This window comes from Lynx canadensis, chromosome B2 (assembly GCF_007474595.2).
Source record: "Lynx canadensis isolate LIC74 chromosome B2, mLynCan4.pri.v2, whole genome shotgun sequence".
Classification (NCBI taxonomy): domain Eukaryota; kingdom Metazoa; phylum Chordata; class Mammalia; order Carnivora; family Felidae; genus Lynx; species Lynx canadensis.
The window spans coordinates 80,056,330-80,073,199 of NC_044307.1; the positions used below are offsets into that span (position 1 = coordinate 80,056,330).

The 16,870-nt window shown below is 35.6% G+C and overlaps 1 protein-coding gene across 1 annotated transcript in view; it reads right to left on the reverse strand.

Annotated features, from left to right (window-relative positions):
• The window catches only part of RNGTT (RNA guanylyltransferase and 5'-phosphatase), a 313,848-nt gene that overhangs the window by 76,944 nt on the left and 220,034 nt on the right, over nt 1–16,870 (reverse strand). The gene's annotated exons all lie outside the window — the stretch shown is intronic.

Genomic DNA, 16,870 nt, shown 5'->3' on the forward strand with positions numbered 1-16,870 from the left:
AATTTCAAGATTCCTTTGAGGAGATAATGCATAATTACTTCAATAATGGAAATGTACAGTATATATAATGTGACCTATGATGAATATAAATTATATATATATAAATTATATATATGTATATATATATATACCTACAATGCATCTATAATATAAAGTAATAAACCATGTTTACTAGATTAGATATTTAAGAGATCATTTTTTTAAGGAAATTTCGTTCCAAATTTATCTTTCTCTCCCTGAATCCTCTAAAACTAGAGATTAGATTTAAGACTAATCTACCGATGACTGGCCCTATAAAAAGACACTTGCTATATCAAGAGATAGGATGTTACACAGAAAACAATTCCAAATAATGATTAAACCAATAAAAAAAAATCTAGCTCAAAAGTAATGAGGACATAAATGTTTTCTAAAGATCCTTGAATAAGGCAGAAAGGCTGTGATTAATCCCACACAATGAGGTTGTATTCCTATCATTTCACAGTGGTTGTCATTAAGAATAGGTAAGTTAATAGAGGGCTGAGAAGTTGATTTCCCAGCATCTCATAATATCAAGAAACACATTCAACAACAAAGACTTTTTTCCTCATAAAAATTTGCTATTCTGCATTTGCAAACTGTTGGACCCAAGAGAATAAATCTTCTACTCTCCAAGACTCAATTTTCAATTTCACCAGTTATAATCTATCTTAAAGAATAAGCATGGAGATTTAGTTTTTTAGTGACTCTTATTCCATGGAAATAAACTTTCCACAGTCAAAAAATTTTAATACATTTAGAAATAAATGATGCCCTATTATAATTTGTGAAAACTAAAAATACAAAAAGTCTAGTAGCACCCTAGGCCTTCACCAATGATAAAAAATACCAGAGTAGGAATGTAATTTTTAAAGACTTCTTAACTCCTGACTGTGTGCAGAACCAGGTGACACGTGTTTTTCAAACCAATACACCAGCCAAAGTATACAATATCCAACATCTTTCTTTCTTATGTTTAATCTCACAAATGATACGATTATAATCAGTAAGAGAAAGAATGACTGCTCTCCACAAACAGTATAGGCATTATCTCTACTATTTCTCTTCCCTAACAAAATTTACTAGGTAGAAATCCATTTAGGAAAAGGAGAACACAGTGGTCATATCAACTAGATTGTTTCATCTTAAAAGTTTAAATTATATATTTTTTGTTCTATCAATTTATGACCAATAAAAAACATTTTTAAAACACCAAGGAGTCACAGCTATGTAAAGAAAAAAGGGACTTATACCTGACATACAGGACATGCAAGCTGAGATAGATCCATCTTGTATCTGCTATCTTTGTACTTCATGAAGGTGTTGACTGGCTATGCTAGAAAGGGATAAATCACATTTCAGGGAACAACTATCATTTGGTTTAATCAGAGATAAATCTAAAACAGAGTGACTCCATCAGAGGATTAAGAAAATCACTACCGTGAGCTCTTCATGACTTCTTAGAGCATAAGTCTCAGGGATTTTATTCTTGTGGGCAAGGAAATGGGTAGGAACTGTTTCTCAGAGGATAGGTAAATAGTTCTCTAAAATATGGGAATACAAACTAGGTCAATTCCTAGCTATAACTTTTTCCTAATTTAGAGAAATTTTGATGGCAAAACTTTTCTAAATCATGACAAATGCTATTATCTAAAGCACTCATACCCTCTCCAAAATACAAAAGGCCTTCAAAGCCACAAGTACTATGTTTTATGCTGGAACAATAGACTCTACCCTCAAGAACATTATTTTTTAGTGAAAGATACACAAAAATCAAACTCCATAATTCAATGTAATAAGCTGAACACATAGAAGAAGGACCAATGGATTCAGTGCAAAGGGGACCACCATTAAGACTTCATGTGCTTCTGTTTCATTAGAAACAGTTGTTTTTGTTTTTTTTTCAGTAGTACTTTTAAAAAAAAATTTTAACTTTTATTCATTGCTGAGAAACAGAGCAGAGTGTGAGATGGGGCAGAGAGAGAGAGAGGAGACACAGAATCTGAAGCAGGCTCCAGGCTCTGAGTTGTCAGCATACAGCCTGATGGAGGGGCTCAAACCCATGAACCGCAGGATCATGACCTGAGCTGAAGTCACACGCTTAATGGACTGAGCCACCCAGGCACCCCTCCAGTAGTATAATTTTATTTGATGCCATATCAATACATTTTGTAATTTAGGTTGAAGAACTTAGATTCTCCTAGGCCTGGTAGGAAGTTCCAGTAAAGCCAGGGTCAGGGGAAGGAGAGATGGCCTTTCAGACTTAGAATCCAAGGGCTCTCTTTTCCAGGTCACAGTAACAAACTATTTCTTTCCAATCTCTGTTTTGCATTACTGGGCCCTGGAGGGCTTCTGCAGCCAGCATAGTTTGCCCTAGGTACCTGGCTATCTCACTGACCACTGTCCCAAGAGTAATAGCCCTGCTTTCTGGGGTGACACCTGTGAACTTTGGAATGTATGTTTTTGCTCGCAGGCTGAGATCTGCTGCTGTTAGATTCCTCCACAACTCCTGCTTCTCTCTTCTCCCTCCTTGCCCTGGCAGCTAACGCCCAATGTCAGATGTCAGCTTTGGGCATGGAGATTCAACGTCTAGCTTCTAGACTATAGGGCTGGTGGCCGGCCTTTGTGTAGTTCCTTGGTGCTGCTACTTTCTGAAGTGTTACCGCTCTGGCCCCTGGGTTCTTACTCATGGCTCTGCTGGATTACAGCCACTTCCGGCAGCACTTTGGAATTTGAAGATTTTTCTCTGTCTTCTTATTTTAGTAAAAATGGAATTTATGCAGTTTCATTTATTTTCCCTGTTGTTGTATATGTTTTCCAGGAGGAAAAGGGATGGTTTTTAATGCTAATATAAGCGTCAGATTTTGGCAATAACATCAAGTAGGCATATGCCTTCCTCTGAGAAACGAGGAACCTAAAAGGTGACTAAGGCCACAGTTTTCACCTCTTCAAAATGCACCGTATTCAATTATTCATACGCAAGGGTGCCTGGGTGGCTAAGCGTCTGACTTCAGCTCAGGTCATGATCTCACAGTTTGTGAGTTCGAGCCCTACATCAGGCTCTGTGCTGACAGCTCAGAGCCGGGAGCCTGCTTCGGATTCTGTGTCTCCCTCTCTCTCTCAGCCCCTCTCCTGCTTGTGCTTTCTCAAAAATAAACAAACGTTAAAAAATATATTTTAAATTATTCATATTCATTTAGTGAGTGAATTGCCAATGCCTATGACTTTTAGAGGAAGGAGGATGAAATCTTAATTAACAAATATTTATCTTAAGAAAAAAACCTATGCTGGGACACTAAACAGCTTTCAATCTAGATTGAGACTAAATGGGAGAAAAATATAAAGAAAGAAAATAAGGTCAAGAGGGACTCTACAACTGAACTGCTTTTGGAACACAAGTTAAGCTGCTGTAGTCATTTAAATACATGTATGTACTGCAATATTTAAGATCATATGGCTAAGTGCTGTCCACAAATACAAGGCACGTAATTTTAAATTTTCTAATAGCACATTAAAAACAATAAAAAGATGAACAAGATGACATTAATTTTAATTAGTCATACAAAATATTATCATTTCAATATGGTAATAAATATCAAAGTTATTAGTGAGATATTTTACTCCTTTTTTTTGTACCAAGTCTGCAAAATCTGGTGTGTGCTCTGTGCTTACACATCTCACTTCAGACTAGCCACATTTCAAGGGCTCAATAGCCCTGTGTGCCTAGTGACTACCATCCTGGTGAGTGCAAATGGAGAGTAAGCAAACCATCTGTTCGTTCAGGGATGTAACTCAAACAAAAATTCGCAGAGAACTCTACTGAACAAAGAAGAGAATTCTGCTGCATCTCAAAGTAGAATCTATTATACTCACTGAAGCCAAGAGTGGAAAGTAACCACTCATAACACTATCTGCCTCTGTGAAGACTAAACAAACTAACATAGACCTGGGCCATGCAGCCAGAACCTATCACCAGACAACTTTCTGGAAGGCTAGCAGATGGAGACAATATGCAGTAAATAATCATCTTGAACCCAGAGGCCATACTCCCTTTGTAGAAAAAGATTCCACGCTAATATCATCTATTTTGTTTAAATCAAACTGGCATGGGGCGCCTGGGTGGCGCAGTCGGTTAAGCGTCCGACTTCAGCCAGGTCACGATCTCGCGGTCCGTGAGTTCGAGCCCCGCGTCAGGCTCTGGGCTGATGGCTCAGAGCCTGGAGCCTGTTTCCGATTCTGTGTCTCCCTCTCTCTCTGCCCCTCCCCCGTTCATGCTCTGTCTCTCTCTGTCCCAAAAATAAAATAAACGTTGAAAAAAAAATTTTTTTTAATAAATAAATAAATAAATAAATAAATCGAACTGGCAAATTTTTCATTTAGATATCTTAAATTTTATAATCTACAAGATTACCTCACATTACTTAGATTAGATTACTTTTTAAAATCAAGAGTTCTAACTATATTTCAGTCAGCTTGATATTCCTCTATTACATATTTCTCTCTTTCAGCCTTGTACTGTTACAAAAGTACAAAGTAGGAGTTATTCTAGATGATGTAAATAGCATAATGTTTGTATACAGATGAATGCAATTAAAATTGCTTAGTGATTTTTCGAAAGTTTTTGTTTCTTCTTCTGCTATAAATTGAATGTGTCCCACACAAATTCGTATGTTGAAACCCTAATCCTCAGAGTGAAGGTATCTGGTGGTGGGACCCTTGAGAGAGGATTAGGGTTAAATTAGGTCATGAAGGTGGGCCCCTCATCATGGGATTAATGCCCTTAAAAAAAAAGGAAGAGACTTGGGATCTCTCTCTTTCTCTCAGCCCACACACATTAAAGAAGGCCATGTGAAGACATAAGCAGGCAAAAGGCCCTTTCTGAGAACCCAACTATGCTGGCACCCTGATCTCCAACTTCCAGGCTTGAGAACTGTGAGAAGTAAATGCTGTTTAAACCATCCAGTCTGTGGTCTTTGTTAGAGCAACCTTAGCTAAAACACCCTCAGTAAGACTAAATATACTTTCAAAAACATAGAGCATGAATTTATTAAGCAATATATAAGTACACTTCTACTCAACCTGTGTGCAAACTACATCCAGACTTCTAAAACAGCCTAATCTAAAATAACAAGGTTTTATTATATGTATGTATTTAAATGCGCTATATTTGGTCTAAAGGTTAAAAACTACTGCCTTCATCCAACAAAAATTCTAAGTATGTTCTTAAAAAGAAAAAAAAAAAACATGAGCAATAGATACACGATTTCAAAAATGGGAACAAAATATAAACAAATGGTATTTTCATTGAAATGGATATTACACACCAGATTTTAATTATCATTCACACCATTTCCAAGCATAATATTTAAAACTCTTCTCCTTTTTAAATGCTGCCTTGCAACCACACTAATCTAAACAGTGAAGTATAATCTGTTCATGACTGGTATGCAGAGGTCTAGAAGGCAAATGATCTCTGAAGAGACATATTTCCATTAAATAGTAAGTCCATAGCATTTTGTACTATCCTATTATATACAAATTTAGGGGACAACAAAATGACATCAGAAAAGGAAAATTTTATAGAAAAAGGTATATTCTCTCTCTCCTTGAAGGAGTTGAAAGAAACTGGGCATCTTTTTCAATGACATGATACATTTACATCTACAAATGAACCTTTGTTTCCTTCATCATTTCTAACTTTAAATAAACAGAAAACTACCTTATTCTTGAATAATCTCCAAATACAACCTTTAATCTTTCAATATTCAACCTTTCAATATTTCTTATAAATACACCCAAACTAGTAATATTTTATCCAAAATGATTCCCCCTAAAGCTTTACATTTGAATTATAGCATTGCCATTTAGAAATTTGCTTTCTAAAAATCATCAAGATTATATTCTATATACTTAGTTATTAATTCTTTGTAATTTGTAATTGTAATTTCTTTTTTTTTTTTTTTTAAATTTTTTTTTTCAACGTTTATTTATTTTTGGGACAGAGAGAGACAGAGCATGAACGGGGGAGGGGCAGAGAGAGAGGGAGACACAGAATCGGAAACAGGCTCCAGGCTCCGAGCCATCAGCCCAGAGCCTGACGCGGGGCTCGAACTCACGGACCGCGAGATCGTGACCTGGCTGAAGTCGGACGCTTAACCGACTGCGCCACCCAGGCGCCCCAGTAATTGTAATTTCTTATAATTGCATCTTTCTAATTATTTAGGACCCCTAGAGACACCTTACCAAAAATAAGGTTTAGTCTGTATCTTGACAATCTATAAACCCAGCACATATGCCCAAACACACATGTATATACCCAAGACAACATATAATGTAGTTAAAGTACAACAGTATTGTGTAACATGCATTACTGATTTCATATTACTAATAAAAGCTTGCTTAATGAACAGACTAATTTTTACATAGTAGTTTACAGACTCTGTTCACACACACTATATCTCATTTAATCTATTTACAATTTTATACAATTATGCTTAATGGGCCTACACTATCAACTTACTTTGGATAACTATTGATTGACAAATCTTAATTTAACAGGTTAACAGGCTTCATGTAGTGTATTCATAGAGAGAATCAACCTTCAGTGCCAAGAAGTTTAAATTTAAATTAAGAATTCTCAATAAATACTTCAACATAGTGACCTTCCCTATAAATACCTAAGTATATAAACTATTAAACAGATGAGGGGGGAAAAGAGAAGAGAAGGAAACAAACCACAAGAGGCTCTTAAGGTAGAGAACAAACTGAGGATTGATGGAGGAAGATGAGTGGAGGATGGGTTAGATAAGTGATGGGCATTAAGGAGGACACTTGGGATGAGCACTAGGTGTTGTATGTAAGTGATGAATCACTGAATTCTACTTCTGAAACAAATACTGCACTGTATGTTAACTAAAATTTAAATAAAATTTAAAAAGGCAGATGGAGTATAAGAACCATTCATTAGGTCTCTCACTGATCCATTTATTCAATTTTTTGAGTACCTACTTAGTAGCAAATATGATTCAGGTTGGACTGGCATCTAAGTGACATTTATTAGAATGGAATTTATATTTTAAAATAATTGAGACATGATCACCTGATTTTTCTTCTTTTCAAGTTTTTATTTAAACTTCAGTTAGTTAACAGAGAGTGTAATATTAGTTTCAGGGGTACAATATAGTGGTTCAACACTTCCACATAACACCCACTGCTCATCACAAGTGAGTTCCTTAATTCCCATCACCTATTTGACCCACCTCACCCTCCCCCATCCCTGTCCACCTTCCTCTGGTAACCATCATTTAGTTGAGTCTGTTTCTTGGTTTGCCTCTCTCTTTTCTTCCCTTTGCTTATTTGTCTTGTTTCTTAAATTCCACATATGAGTGAAATCATATACTATTTGTCTTTCTCTGAATGACTTATTTCACTTAGCATCATGCTTTCTCTAGTTCCATCCATGTCATTGTAAATGACAAGATTTCATTCATTTTTATGGCTGAGTAATATTCCATTGTACATATATATATATACCACATCTTATTTATCCATTCGTTAGCTGATGAACACTTGGGCTGTTTCCATAATTTGGCTATTACAGATAATGCTACTATAAACATCAAGGTGCATGTATCCCTTTCAATTAGTATTTTTGGATTCCTTGGGTAAACAGCTAGTAGTGCAATTGCTGAATTATAAGGTAGATCTATTTTTAACTTTTTGAGGTCCCTTCATACTGTTCTTCAGAGTGGCTACACCAGTTTGCATTCCCACCAACAGTGCAAGAGGGCTTCCTTGCACATCCTTGCCAACGTTTGTTGTTTCCTCTGTTATTGATTTTAGCCATTCTGACTGGCACAAAAATGGACACACAGATCAATGGAACAGAAAGGAAAACCCAGAAATGAACCCACAACTACATCGTCAGTTAATCTCCGACAAAGCAGAAAGGAATATCCAAGGGGAAAAAGTCTCTTCAACAAATGGTGTTAGGAAAACCAGATAACAATATACAAAAGAATGAAACAGGACCACTTTCTTATACCCTACACAAAAATAAATTCAAAATAGATTAAAGACCTAAATGTGAGACCTGAAACCATAAAAGTCCTAGAGGAGAGGCAGTAAGGCAGTAAGCTCTTTAACATCGGCCTTCTTTCTAGCTATGTCTCCTAGGGCAAGGTAAACAGAACCAAAACTAAACTGCAGGTACTTCAGTAAAATAAAAAGCTTTGCACAGTGAAGGAAATAATCAACAAAACTAAAAGACAACCTATGGGATGGGAGAAGATATTTACAAATGACATATCTGATAAAGGGCTAGTATCCAAAGTTTTACAAAGAATTTATAAAACTCAATACCCAAAAAACAAATAATACAATTAAAAAATGGGCAGAAGACATGAATAAACATTTTTCCAAGGAAGCTATACAGACGGCCAACAGACACATGAAAAGATGCTCAATGTCACTCATCATCAGGGGAACAAAATCTTAATAATCTAACCATGTTAAGAAAATGGACTATTAATAGATAATAAAATTAAAAATTAATACATTGACTTGACAGCCCAATGAAAAGCAAGCTGAAATAGAAACAAAATCAACATATCCATATTAAAAAACCAGCTATCAGGAAGGGGTCACTTGTTTATCTTATCTTAAGGGAACTAAATTCAATTCAAAACATGTACTTGAGTATAGGCAAAGTATAGGCAAAAGTGTAAAACACTTTTATAGGTACTGTGGGGTCAAGTTAACAATTCACTATAAGGCAAAATACAATAAATGTTAACAACAAAAAAAACCCCATGAAACTGCAATTAGTTTGGACTTGGGAAATAAAATTTGTAATAAGTTTCATTATATGCAGCCCTAATCTTGGACAACTGAGATAAGAACTTTAAACTTTATTATCAACTCAAACAGAGCCATTTTAAAGAAAATGCCCACTGTGAAAAACAGAAGTGGTAAATGGAAAAGCAATACATTATTACCCAGCTTTACCTCACAATGACCAGAATCTTAACAATAGAGTACAAAAGGAGAGTCCTAGAAATAGGAGAAAAGGTTCAAAAAATAGCAGAGAAGAAATCTCCACGGGGCTACAATATTAATCGCTACATCAGGATTCTACTTCCAGACAATACTGCAAATATGTTTCCATGGTCAATATATTTAGCAGAATAAGAGCTAAATCTAGAACCCAAGACCCTTACTTTTTAATGATAACCACTCTAAAAAGAAAACACATCTTTATTTTATATAAATATTTCAAAATGAGAAGATAAATATGGAGTAAAATATGATTAAATAAACTAGTTCCCAAACTCCAATTTACTTGATCCAATAGTATTGTTTACCATGATAGTATTGATTATAAACCTAACATAAATTTTCAGTAAGTTTTATATTGCATATGTGCAATATATAAGGTATAGCTATGCAATATAATTAATGGCAAGTATATGCATTATGTCTGTTATATATACACCATTTTTTCAGTTTTTCCATAAATTGTAAAAATTCAAATAACTATCATAATTCTTGATAAGGAGAAAATATTTTTTGAAATTATTGTCTTGTGTGTACAGACATTTTATTATGCTGCATATGAAAAAAGGGATACAATAATGATGAAACATTCTTGATGCATCAGACTGAAAAATTAGATATTTATGGACCATGTCTGAAGCTAAAGTTCTAACTGGATAACTCTTTTTCCCCCCTTGCTCTCATTTTGAAAGATATATAAATTTAATTTGGTTACTGCCATGGTCTACTGGACTGAGCACAGACGGCATTAAAAAAAAAATTTAGAGTTCCAATCTTGGCCTATTGTTCCAGTTCTAATCTCAATTCACTGAATGCTCTTGGATAAGTCATAAACTAAATGACATTTTTCAATTTCCTCATCTGTAAAATGGAGATAACTATCCTATAAGTCATTATTTAAAACTGAAATTAAAAAAAAAAACTTAAAAATCTGAACTGAATACTTGAACATTTGAAAATCACCTGACTCATGGGAACCTTAATCTTTCAAATGGTGTGAAGTAGGCTCCAAATAAATGAGAACTTATAATTTAGAAAAGATGCTTTGACTGGATCACCAGCTCCAGAGGTGATCAATGGTTTTCTAATAAAAGACCAGACTCCTTTACAATCTGCAGCACAAAATTAAAAGAGAATACAAATTGACATATTTGAAAACTACCTTGGTAGAAATGCGGCAGGTGTTTATTTTAGTTACATCTTCCTGTCCCTCAATTCACAAACATCTTGAATGGAGACAAATAGCTTTCCTAAAGAAACATGCACCACTTTTGACTCAATTCAGTAAGTAATTAGTGAGTAGCAACACTGTCAACTGTTCTTAAAAGGTTACATGTAAATTAAATGATATGTTCCTGGGACTTCAGCTTACAGGAAGATGAAGACGACAAACTTTTCCTTATTTCACTCGCTAAGTACAACTAAAACCTAGGGACAACATGATAATGAATATCCTGGGTTTTCTTTTTGCTTCATATGTTTCAGACAGTACCAGAGAAGCCAGCAAGCCAACAACATCAATGGGAAAAGATAAAACCCCCCAAGGAAAGTCTGCTCTCTTTATCCAGGAAAGGGGCAATCTAGCAAGATGGAAAACTTTCAGATAATTACCACTCTACTCTAGCAAAACACTACAGAAAAAACTGCCCATCCCTAGCCGTAACAACAAAGGCTTAGTGGGGAGCCTAGACTTCCAACCTCACCAGACTATAACAAGGAGCTCCAACCCGTTGACAGTGTATGGACAGAGAAAGCTGAGTGGGGAGGCAAGGTGTATGAGACACTCCCTGCCATAAAGTCAGTGAAGACCATGGTAAGAACCTAGACTTCTATTTCCACCCTGCTCTAAAGAGGCACGACTCCATCTGTCACCAGGGTGGTTTAGGAGAATCAGGATTTCACCATCAGCCAGTGGTAAAAAAGGTGATTGCCCTTTCAAGATAGTGTCTGTAGAGGCCAAATCGGGATTCTGAATTTATATCCCTGCCCAATGGAAACGAGGGGCAACCTCCATTCTCCCTACAACCCCTGTTCTATAGACCCCAGTGGGAAACCCAGAATTCTATTCCAACCTGTCAGTAACTAAGGAGCATTTCCTTTCCCCTGCTAAAGAGTTGTCAGGGTAGACCTGCTAAAACAAGAAGCTTAAATAAGACAAGATGCAGAGTCTGATAACACAATGTCCAATATGTCCAGATTTCAATAAAAAATGGTTATACTGAGAATCAAGACAATCTCAGGTATGAATATGTTTTACTTACTTTTATATAATTTATGAATATCACTTAATCATTTTTTAATGTTGACAGAATTTTCTAAAATTAATGACAAAACCACAGATCCAGGAAGCTCTGAGAACACAAAGCAGCATCATTACAAAAACCAAAGACAAAGAGAAAATTTTGAAGGATGTCTGAGGGGGAAAAAAAACCCCTCACCCTACCTATAAAGAAACAAGAATAAGAATTACATCAGATTTCTTGGCAGAAATCATGCAGGCAACATGTAAGTGGAGAGAAATACAAAGTGTAAAAAGAAGAAAAATCCACCAACCTAGATTTTTTTTACCCAGCAAAATTATCCTTCAAAAGTCAAAGACAAAGATTTTCTCAGACAAAAACTGAAGGAATTTGTTGCCAGAAGACCTGCCCTGCAAGAAGTGTTAAAAAGAAGTTCTTAATAGAAAAAAAACATTACATAGGTCAGAAACTCAAATCTACATTAAAAAAGGAAGAATGTCAGAGAAGGAATAAATATTATTTTTCTTATTAATTTACCTGATTAACTGTTAGGTCAAAGTAGTAATAGTATATATGTACTGAGTGATTACTGCAATTGCATAAATGAAATGAATGACAGCACTGTTTTTTAAGGGATGGGTCAGAGAAACTGGGAACAGTCTGTATGGGGGCTGGGGGATGTATAGGGGAATTCTTTGTACTATCTGCTCGATTCTTCTATAAACTTAAGATAATTCTAAAAACTAAAGTCTATAAATAAAACAGTCACACGAAAGCATATGATGGATATATCAAAAAGTAAGAGAAAAACTATTTGATTTTCACTGTAGCCAAGAGAAATGATACAGCACTTGATTAACTGAGATAATATGTGTAACATGCATGACATAAAAAGGGAAATTTAGCACATTAAACACAACCAGTCTATACATGATATTATTATTATTAACAAAGTAGTAAGACAAAAAGTAAAGCAAATTATGCAACTGGGAACTTTTGTTAGGAGTTTTTTAAGTTAGAGGATTCCTTATGTGGGATCAGTAACCAACAATCCACAACTGAAATATTTCTAGCTGGATTTGAGGTGAGCAAGATGGAAAACAAGAGTAAAGTGAGGAAGCAATACAAAGAAACAACAGCTTCATATAACACAAAAATCATTCAAAAATTATCATTAAATAAATATCTTTTAACACAGGAAAACACCTTTGGAACAATAAAATAGGAAACAAGTTATTTTTATAAATCCTAAGATACAATAACTTCCCAGTATCTGTCTATATAAACTTCAAAAGTAGAAAACATGAAATTTTGATTACAGCTTCACTGGGTGATATCCCTGTCTTTGTTGAATAAATATTTTAATTAACATTTTCCTATCCATAAGACACAACATTAGCTCATTAAATTATGGCACAAATAAAGTACAGATGTAGGATCAATAAAGTAGCTGGCAAAAATAACAGCACCAATCTAGTAACGGCTGAGGAGGAAGCTAAAATGCATGAGCAGGTTAAAACATGAAAGAAGAGTCATAAGAAAGGGCAAGGTATGAGTTTCACATATTCAAAAATAAGAAGTCTTGGGGCGCCTGGGTGGCGCAGTCGGTTAAGCATCCGACTTCAGCCAGGTCACGATCTCGCGGTCCGTGAGTTCGAGCCCCGTGTCGGGCTCTGGGCTGATGGCTCAGAGCCTGGAGCCTGTTTCCGATTCTGTGTCTCCCTCTCTCTCTGCCCCTCCCCCCCGTTCATGCTCTGTCTCTCTCTGTCCCAAAAAATAAATAAATGTTGAAAAAAAAAAAAATAAGAAGTCTTCACTGATTTCAAAAAAATAATTTGAAAATATGAAGACAAGGTTTGTGTTTGTGTATGAAAATAGAAAGTAATTAAATAAAAGAATTTTTGCTTTTAGAAACTATTTTCTATCAGATAATGATAGATTTTTTGTAATTGCATCTCATGTAGAACAGATTGAAAAGACTTTAAAATGTTAAAAATGTTTACAATTCTACCAGTTCAAATTTCACACTTTAGAATTAGGATATATTCCCCCCCATGCAACTGCTGTGTAAAAAATTTTTTTTAAATTATGTCCTACCTAACACATGTTCCATGTATCTAAGCTAACATTGTTTAATTTTATTATAAAACCAAAGTAAGTCCAAAATTTGAATTGCTATATAAAGTTCCTATTAAAATGTATCCTTCAGATATAACATGAAGTAGCAGAAACTTTTTAAAAAGAGTATCAACCAAATATATGAAAAGTATTCAAGTACTTCTCATACCCAAGTAGATGACTTCTCCTAATCTCTTTAGTTGATCATATTTAATTTTTATAAACAAACCATTAAATAACATATAGAACACATATGTACACATTAATACTATCTTAGAAGAATCAATAAAATGAATTCATCAATTACCTCCCAACCTGCCAATAGCTAGATATCATCCTAGTCTTCTTCCAGGAAACCAAATTTATGCTGAACTCCCAATGTTCCTTTTCCAGAAACAAAGATATCACAAAAGAAAATAAAGGAATTCTGAACAGAAAAGTAGAAAAGGCTGCTTAGGAGAAAAATCAAGAGGGCCACTCTGGAATTTAAAACTGCTCAGAAATAGAAGAGCACAATCAAAGGCAATCAAAAAATGAAACAGAATACTGCTGTTTATACTGCAGAATACTCTCCTCCACATACTGAAGCCCAAAGATGTAACATCATGGTCCAACAACCATTACTCAGGTCGACAGCAATTATATGGTCAAGAGCATATTTTCAAAAGACCTAACAAAGAGTAATTAGATACAAGAAACTATTAATACTGGTTGTATGGGGGCGCCTAAGTGGCTCAGTCCACTAAGTGTCCAACTCTTGATTTAGGCTCAGGCATGATCTCACGGCGGTGAGATTGAGCCCTGGGATGGCTCGGCATGAAGCATGAAGCCTGCTTGGGATTCTCTGTCTCCTCCTCTTTCTCTGCCCTTCCCCGCACACATGGGTGTGCTCTCTCTCAAAATAAATAAACTTAAAAAAAAATTAAAGAAAATAGTGGTTCTATGTGAGTAATACAGAGGAAGAACTTTTACTTTTCACGGCTCCAAAGTTTTGTTTTCCCCCCTCATAAGCATCTATTAGTTTCATAATTGAAAATAAACCCAAATAAATAATTATCAGTATAATTTCTTAGCCTTCCAGTTGCTATAAGCAAAATCATGTATTCTCTTCACAGGGATAGAGATCATAAAAATAATCATATAACCTAAAATACTATAAGAAAGAAGCTAGAATAATCATATGTACTTCATCAACAGATGATATGCCCTTCCATTTATGGCATGATGACAATGCAGCATAAAAACAAGAGGTCCTGCATTCTGTGAAAATACAGGATAAACAGAAAATGTTGGCTCAGACAAGTAAGACGGATACAAAGCCTAAGACAAAACAAAACAGTGCTTTTAAAAACATGTATTAAAGTAGAAAGTTGAGAGTTTACTTTCCAAAAGGGAGTAAGAGTCAATGACACAGAAATCACAGACAACTAAGAGGAAATGATTGTTTAACTGTTTAAAAGTTCATCAATTCTGTTCAAACATATTCTAAACTTACAATGGAAAAGCATTTAAGAATGCTTTAAAACGATCTAAAGCTCCTGACTTTTATGTTGTATCTGTTTTAAAAATTAGTTGAAGGTTAAGCATTAAATATAGGTACATGACAGCGTATCAGAATACCTCTCTACAGCAGCATCACCATCAAAACTATATGCTTCCTTTATCTTTCCTATTTGTGATCTGGAAGGAAAGGTTTGAAATACATTGGGGAAAGAAAGATATCACAAATTTTTAGTGGAGACATGAGCAGAACAAAGGATGCTCTGACTGTGATGAAGAGTATTATAGTTAAATAAGGATTTCCAGTCTCACCACTTATATTCAACATAGGACTGGAAGTCCTAGCCACATCAATCAGAGAAGAAAAAGAAATAAGAGGCATCCATGTTGATAAAGAAAAAGTTAAATTGTCACTATTTGGAGATTACATACTATGCACAGAAAATCCTAAAAACTCCACCAAAAACTATTAAAACTAATAAATGGGGGTGCCTGGGTGGCTCAGGCAGTTAAGCATCTGGCTTCAGCTCAAGTCATGATCTCTTGGTTCATGGGTTTGAGCCCCACACCAGGCTCTGTGCTGACAGCTCAGAGCCTGGAGCCTGCTTCAGATTCTGTGTCTCCTTCTCTCTCTACCCCTCTCCTGCTCATGCTCTCTCGCTCTCTCTCTCTCTCAAAAATAAATAAACATTAAATTTTTTTTAAAAACTAATAAATGAATTCAGTAAATCTGTAGGATACAAAATTAATATCCAAAACTCAATAGCATTTCTATACACTAATAACAAAGTAGCAGAAAAAAATAAAAAATTCCATTTACAGTTGCACCAAATAAAAATGAAATACCTCGGAATAAATTCAATAAAACCAAGGAAGTAAAAGACTTCTACTCTGAAAACTATAAAACACTGATAAGTTGAAGATGGGGGCATCTGGGTGGCTCAGTTGGTTAAGCATCTGACTCTTGATTTCAGCTCAGGTCATGATCTCACAGTTCATGGAATCAAGCCCTGAGTCGGGCTCTGAAGCTGAAAGCATGGAGCCTGCTTGGGATTCTCTCTCTCTCTCTCTCTCTCTCTCTCTCTCTCTCTCTCTCTCATCCCTCCCCCACTCACGCTTTCTTTTTCCCTCAAAATAAATAAATAAACTTTAAAAAAAAGAAATTAAAGATTACACAAACAAATGTAAAAATATTTCATGCTCATGGACCAGAAGAATTAATAGTGTTAAAATCTCCATACTACCCAAAGCAATCTACAGATTCAATGCAATCCCGACCAAAATACCAACAATGTTTTTCATAGAACTAGAACAAATAATACTAAAATTTGTGTGGAACCACAAAAGACCCTGAATAGCCAAAGCAATCTTGAGAAAGAACAAAGCTAAGGGAATACAATCCCAAATTTCAAGATAAACTACAAAGTTGTAGAAATAAAACAGTATGGTACAGGTGCAAAAACAGACACATAGATCAATGGAAAAGAACAGAAAGCCCAGAAGCAAACCCACACTTATATGGTTAATTAATCTACAAAAAAGGAGGTAAGAGTATACAATGCAGGAAAGACAGTCTGTTCAATAAATGGTGCCGAGAGGGGTACCGGGGTGGCTCAATCAGTTAAACATCCAACTCTTTTTTTTTTTTTTCAACGTTTATTTATTTTTGGGACAGAGAGAGACAGAGCATGAACGGGGGAGGGGCAGAGAGAGAGGGAGACACAGAATCGGAAACAGGCTCCAGGCTCTAAGCCATCAGCCCAGAGCCTGACGCGGGGCTCGAACTCACGGACCGCGAGATCGTGACCTGGCTGAAGTCGGACGCTTAACCGACTGCGCCACCCAGGCGCCCCAAGCATCCAACTCTTTGTTTCAGCTCAGGTCACGATCTCATGCTTTCGTGAGCTTGAGCCCCATATCAGGCTCTGTGCTGATGGTGC